The 7428-nt window shown below is 35.8% G+C and overlaps 1 long non-coding RNA gene across 1 annotated transcript; it reads left to right on the top strand.

The window, feature by feature from the left end:
* The first annotated feature begins 1153 nt into the window (after positions 1-1153).
* LOC103463554 (uncharacterized) lies at positions 1154-3773 on the top strand. The gene is made up of 3 exons (XR_533529.1): positions 1154-2593; positions 3084-3198; positions 3293-3773. It is a non-coding gene; the product is annotated as an uncharacterized LOC103463554 (long non-coding RNA).
* The last annotated feature ends 3655 nt before the right edge of the window (positions 3774-7428 follow it).

Raw genomic sequence — 7428 nt, 5'->3', positions numbered from 1 at the left:
AGGAGGAGGAGGAGGAGGAGGAGGAGGGATCAGTGGGAGCTGCAAACTGGGTTAAATCAGCAGTCAAAAGTGAAGAGGCAAAGGTCTGCAGCCTCCCCTGAACTAGTTTATCTGTATCGCATTCACACTTTTGTCAGATTGTGACAGGACTAGACAGACTGTTGCTTTAATTAAGGATATAGGAGTTTTATATCACTTGTATAGTTTAACATAAAGAACGACATTGCTGTATGTGAGATGACATTGTCGGTATGAGTCTGGTATGTGTTTGTGTCCAGTCCCATTTACTCTGTTCCCTATTAATAAAATTCACTTGAAAAGTCACTTTATTAGCAAAGAGAGTCCGTCGGTGTTTGAGCTCAGCATAAACCCGTCTGTCTGTAAGTTTGCGGGAGAATATGGACCAGCAGCATCCTGAAGATGAAGGATCACAGCAGACAGGCCAGGGAGGAAGTTGGGAAGCAGAACTGGACATTTCATTTGATCCCAATTGATCTCTTTTATCAATTGTCCCTATCAAGACTCTCCTTGGCTCAACAAAGGCAAGGAGAGTCTTTCTTAGAGTCAGGACTGTGGTACGCCTGGAGGAGGTGCAGAAGTCCACACCTGTGTTAGTACGTCTGCTGACAGAACAATGCACACTCTTAGCTTTGTGATGACCCATATGAAGGTCACCAGCTGGTTAATAATAACGTTGGCTTGTCAGACGTGTTGCTGGAGTCTCCTCCTAACTAAATCAGGAAAACAATTTGAATCTGTACTTAATGGGACAGAGGCTTAAAACTTTAAGAAGTGGAACTTGCCGTTGGCCTTGTGGTGAACACAGCCAACGCGTGGAAGGAGATGTTTTACTCAGATGAAAGCAGAACGGAACTTTCTGCACTGCAAAAACTGAAATCTTAGTAAGATTAAATATCTTAAATTAAGGAGATTTTTCTTGTTTTCTTTCTGTCAAGATAATTTTTCTCACCAAGAGGGATTTATGTAAGAATATTTTTCTTATTTTAAGTGTTTTTGTACTTAATTATCTCAGTAAGATATAAAAGCTTAATGTTAAGAAAATATTACTTATTATGAGTAAATATGTGCTAGAATCTAGAATATCAATATTTACCAATCAAACTTCAAGTCTAGAACTTATTTTATATAAGTAAAAATTTCTTATTTCAAGCACAGAAAGCGAAATCACATACTTAATTAAATGTATTCAGATAATTAAAACAGACTATGTCCAAATGGAATCCTTTGTGTTATTGTCAATGAAAAATTAAAAAAAACCCATGAACTTATATTCTTGTATAAATTGGCAGAGTGTACAGTAAATTATAATTTAATATTTAAACGATTGACATTTAACACAACAATTTCAGAAACAATATCAGTTTATATATCAAGATAATTCTTGGCATGTTTCCATCTGCTAAGGACCTTCTTAATTTGATCTTCTTGATGCAACCTCTTACTGACATGTCATGAAATTTCTATTGATGTGTGATTTGAAATGGCAGGTATTCCACACAATGAGATTAGAATCAACAATATTGATTAGCTCAATGTCATGATAAATATTTTAACTTTTGGTTTATATTTCAAATTCTTACTTTATAAGTTACTAATATTAGTTTGAACAATATTTTATTCATCATGTTTGTAACCCCTTTTATGACATCATACAATCCACATGGGAAAGCGCCCAAAATGTCAGTGAGATAGTATTAATGTTCGATACAACAGATTTTCTTTCCGATCCAATACCGAGTAAAATTTAAGGTGGTATTGGCAATACAGATCCCATACTTTGTGCAAAAGACAATTAATTTGTTTCTTAATTAAATAAAAAATAAATGTAATCCATATCTTGGCTTCATAAAAAGAACACAATGTACTCTGATGCACTCATTTTAAACTCAGAAGTACATTGAGAACAATCTCGTTTACTATAAGCTATTTTAATTCAGCAGAAATATACAAAACATATGAAAATGGAGTTGCAAACTAAAAAAAAGAAAATTAGTAAAGTAATAACCCTACTAAACACATCCTTGTTTAATTATTAAAACTACTATAAAATGACAGCTGAAATGGCTCCATGTCACTTTTTTAATAATCTGTCAACATGTTCATTTCTGAGTGAGTGAGCGTCAGCAGCACGCTGCGCTTGGGCATTACGTCCTTACACATTACATACTCACCAGGCGGAAGAAAAAGTAGTTCCCATTAACAACGTTTCATTTCGGCAAGATCTCAATAATTTAGTTACTTTCTAACTTGCTCTTGTTAATCTACATTATCTCAAATTACTAAAGTGTTGAAAGTATTGATCCTTGGATCTGACAATAGATTTTAAAGAATTAAGTTCTGGTATCGGAAGAATCGATATTTCAGTATCAATCCGCACATCACTAACGGCAACGCCAGAGATCTTTTAACTGCCCTGATTAACCGTTAATTCAGTTGTAACAGCCTAACTAAGCTTTTATCTACTGTACTTTTATAAGATTTTCTTTTGGCAAATTCTCTAATCTCGGTTGGACATGAATGAAGATGGAGGACTTTTTTACGTGTATAGACCCTACAGCTGCTGTACTCAGAGGTAAGTTTAAAGTTGTCTGTCTTTCTAAGATAAGCTAACTGAAGCTAGTTAGCATGTCGTGATATGCCAATTTTCATCCGTGGTTAAAGAGCCGCTCTTGTGAATATGAGCTTTGAACAGTTATTAACCACAATAGCTGTGGCTTAAAAATATCGACACGAGTCTTGGTAGCTTCCGTTTTTTAACATAGCTAAGGTGGCTTCTCATTCGTAGCTTATGATTCGGGAAATGGTTAAAGAGCAATTCCGCCTAGTATTTCACTAACTGAGGGTGTTTGATGTGCTGTAATTTAAAAACTTAAATGCAATGAGACTAAAGCCTAGGTTAGATATTCCACACTGTTACCAGGATATTTTAAACACTATTTTTGATTTGTGAATTTAAGTAGTCCTAGTTTGATTTAATTAAAATAACTTTCTTGCCATCTTGAATTCATGTAATATTGTAATTGAGCACATGAACTAAAATAAGACTTGTTTTATTTTTCAAGTAAACCAAACTGTTGCCATGGTGAAGCCTATGCCAGACACATCTCCTATCACGTATTGCACCATCTACAAGAAACTTTGGGAATTGCAAGTGACGGCATCCTTCACATTCTTGAGGTAAGAAATTTATGATACTGATTCATCATTACACTGATTAGTCCCTAAAACGTGGTTTGTTTTGTGACTGTTTTTCTGTCTGTGCTCCAATTAGCAGATGACCCAACAACTTCAAACAAGAYCACTTTTCAGCTCTGTGGTGATCGTGAAACCAACTTTCTACTGGCCATTGGAACCATGCCTGCCCTGATCTTCTGAAAGGAGGACATCACAGCTACTACACCTTTCAGCATCCGTGTGTGGGGCCACTCCTCTCTGTGCTGCTGACAGATGTCTTGAGAACGCCGTCCGTAACTGAGGCAAGACTTCCGCATATAAAAGGCTATGGCTTATTGGAAGAAGTTCATTGCGGGGGAAGCTCCTATTGTTGACATCTAATCCCAAGATTTTTTTTTGCTTTGGACAATTTGGTTTGCTTGACTCTTAGTGCAGCAGATGTGTCCGATCGTCATTGTTCTGTCATTTTACAGGATTGTTTCAGAATCAGATGCCCATCCAGACTTTAAATTCTGACCAGTAGTCATGTTTTATTGTGTTTATGTGAAACTTAAACGTAATAAAGATGTTAAAAGTAATTGAACTTATGTCTTCATTTCAGCAAGCCAATAACATCTCTTGTTCCAGTATTCACAGGATCAATTTTTGGATTTTTGTCTTAGCATAAGAACCTTGAGTAAAGCTGTGACAAAATATATATTTTAATCCTATGCAACAATAAAAATAAACTAGATTTAGGTATATCACTGCAAAAAGTCCCCTTTCAAAAACAAGGGAAAAAAAGTACAAAAATAGGGTATAATTTTCTTAAAATAAGAAAAATTATCTGCCAACAGAACAAGAAAATTTATCTTGTCAAGATTTTCCAAAACAAGAAAAAATATCTAACCAAGATAAACCTACAAATATCTTAAAATTAGTGTATTTGTACTTAAAACAAGCCAATTTTACTAATACAAATAGAATATATGAGATTTATTTTCTTAATACATAGAACATTTTTCTTAAAATAAGAAAATTTTACGCTATTTTAAGAAATTCAGTGTCAAGTAACATTTTCTTTACTTGAGATAATTTTTCTTAAAATAAGATAATATATCTTACTCGTATAAGTAAAATTGGCTTGTTTTAAGTAAAAATACACTAATTTTAAGATATTGTAGGTTTATCTTGGTAAGATATTTTTTCTTGTTTTAGAAAATCTTGACAAGATAAATTTTCTTGTTCTGTTGGCAGATAATTTTTCTTATTTTAAGAAAATTATACCCTATTTTTGTACTTTTTTTTCTTGTTTTTGAAAGGGGACTTTTTGCAGTGTGGATTTCATGAAAGACACGATATGCGTAACGAAACTAGCACGGTTCACACACCTAACACACACCACCCTGAAGGGTGAAGCATGGTGGTGGCTGCATCATGTTGTGTGGAAACGTCATTTAGCACACACAGGGAAGTCGTTAAGCTGATTTAAATACAGGGCATGGCTGGTAGAAAACCTGTTAGACTATGGTTTCATAAAAACTTTGAGAGCTGGGCGGAGCTTGAAGCTCTCACAGAACAATGACCATAAACACGCAATCAGAGCTACAGTGGCAGTGAGTGAGATTGATACATACAAGTTTGGATGGCCCAGTCGAAGTCTAGACGCAAGTCTGATGGAGAATCTGTCGCAAGAGAAGGTTACTCACAGACGCTTTCCATTCGATCTGACTGACGGAGCTTAAGCAAAAAAATTGATGGGGAAATTTACATTTTTCAGTCGCCAGATATGTGAAGGTTGCAGGAACTGACCTCTAAGACTTGCAGCTGTTGTTGCAGTTGACATTTAGATTTTTATTGGAGAAAAAAAAAAAAAAAGAAGAAGAAGAAACAGCAATAAACGTCCTGTGTCATTTTCCTTCCATTTTACAACTCCGCACTACTTTACGTTGGTCTGACACATAAAATCGCAGTAAAATACGTTGTAAGCTAAGGTTGTAACATGACCAAATCGGAAAAGGTTTGCGGGGGTGTACTTTTGCGAAGAGCTGTAGTTGGGCTTTGAACAAAATTAAAAGACACTTTTTCCCTCCCATCATAAAAGGGGAGCCTTAAAAAGCCTGTGGACTGAGAATCTAGAATTAGCATGACTTAACAGCAGCAGGACTCCAGCCCTCAGTGACCCCGCTGCCCCACAGGCGTAACCCCCCTCAGCAGCAGCTACCATTTACTTGTTGCATCCAGCCATGTGTGTAACGCCTTGACTAATAAGTGCGCATTGACACTTGGTTTGCATGAGAAACGCCGTGTTTATCCCCTTCAAGTATATTAGTTCAGCACTGTGGAGTTAAGCAGATAATCTTCCACACACGTGCTCTGAAATGCAACTTTTATTTGACTTTTTGCACACAAGCAAAGTGAATTAAATAACCTGAAATCAAATTGCGTGAAGGGTTGCGCGGCTCCAGGCTCGATATGTTGCGTGAAGCGGATCAAACAGTAACACTAACAGGAGAATAAAGGAGGTAAGAAGAAGATGCAAAGAATTTAGTTTAAACTGAGACTTCTCTGCCCCCTTGTGGTTGTTTCTGATATATGCCTCATATCTATATCACGTTTTGAGACATTTCAAATCCCTTTGTTATTGTGCCTTCGACTGATTATTGCTATATTTTTGTGAGTAATAAATATTAATGAGCTGCTTTATTCAGTAATCTGCTCTTCATTAAAATATCGGTTCACCATCTAAGGTACCGATCAGGGAAATACCCCCCAAAAAAGAAAAGCTGCAAACAACAATTTAAGGAAAAACTTAGAACCTAAGAACTTTGCTTTTTAATAAGTTTGTTTTTAGAAGTGTAAAGTCCTTTACTATCTCTGAGTTTTGCCTGTAAGAATGTGATTTTGGGAAGAAAAAACAAAACTTAACCTAGAGAGCCATTAAATAAAGTTCTTGTCCTCTTGTGGATTTGTTCTTGTTTCAGATGATCAGAACATATTTGATATCAGATAAATAAATATCTGGAATAAATACAACATTTCAAAAGATGAGCTTGTCTGTTGAAGGAAAAAATCTGTCTAAGCCAAACTGGTGCTAAGTGACAAAGAACCACAGTCTGAGACGCAACAACTACCATCATGCTGCATTTGCCGTTAGTAGGCCTTTTACATCATTGTGGGAAAATTTGACCAATTCTTCTTTGTGGAAGTATTTTAGTCAACCTTCTTCAGGATTGACGGTCTGGAAAGGCCTTTGATTAGGCCACTCCAAGTACTTAATTTAGTCTTTAATGAACCATTAGCTGGTGTGCTCTGGATCATTACTCTTCTGCATTATCCAAGTACAGCCTGAGGTTATTAACCTGAAGATCAGATATTCTACTGAAGGATTTTCTGCTGAGTCCATGGTTCAATCAGTTAGGGCAAAAATTACATCAAAAATAAAGCATTTTCAGATCATCCCATTACCGCCACATCTGACTATTTTTCGTTATTTTTCTCATACGCTGTTAGTTTTGCTGCAGTTGTGCCAGGATGCACACTTTTCAAAAATATATATTGATCCCTTTTGCATTCTGCCTTTAAGCAACTTGTTTGATTGCCTGATTACTAAAAAGTGACTTTTTGGCAGAATGGGTTTGTGCTGAAAATAAAATCAGTTTATTTCTGAAGATTTCTTGAATTATTCCCACTTGGGATCAATTGGTTTTAAAACAAAATTGTCTCTTTTTTTTTTTTTTTAATAAAACATTTCCAGAGTAATTAATTAAGGCTAGCTGAACTCAGAAGACAAGCATTTTATTAGGCTACGATACATTGACATTGCTCTTCACTGAACTCAAATGTCAACAATTGTTTTTATAGCTCCTGTTTCACTACTATGCTTGTTAGCAAACAGGATTTTTGTTTTTGTTTTCGAGGAATCTGACATCTGAGACCAGGAGCAAAAAGCAGAAACTGACATAAAAATACAGACATGTTGTTCTTGCACATCTTTTTGCCAACTTCATGCTGCCAGACTTGAAGTCCACTCGTCAGACACATCCTGAATACGTTGCAGTAGTGCAATTATTTTGTTGTTTTTCTGTATCAAATATGAGAGATAAGAACGTAATAAAACTGGTAATTGTGTTTTATTTTGTATATTAAGTAGGTAAGACTAGTATTATGTCGAAGGAGGAAACGAGAGCCGAGCTGCGATTCCAGGTCCAATCGTTTTATCGGTGCCAAGCTCTGCATCAAAGTCAGTAAGAC

Source organism: Poecilia reticulata, linkage group LG4 (assembly GCF_000633615.1).
Source record: "Poecilia reticulata strain Guanapo linkage group LG4, Guppy_female_1.0+MT, whole genome shotgun sequence".
Classification (NCBI taxonomy): domain Eukaryota; kingdom Metazoa; phylum Chordata; class Actinopteri; order Cyprinodontiformes; family Poeciliidae; genus Poecilia; species Poecilia reticulata.
Note: the sequence above shows the minus strand (reverse complement) of the source record. Positions and strands in the feature narration are given on the sequence as shown.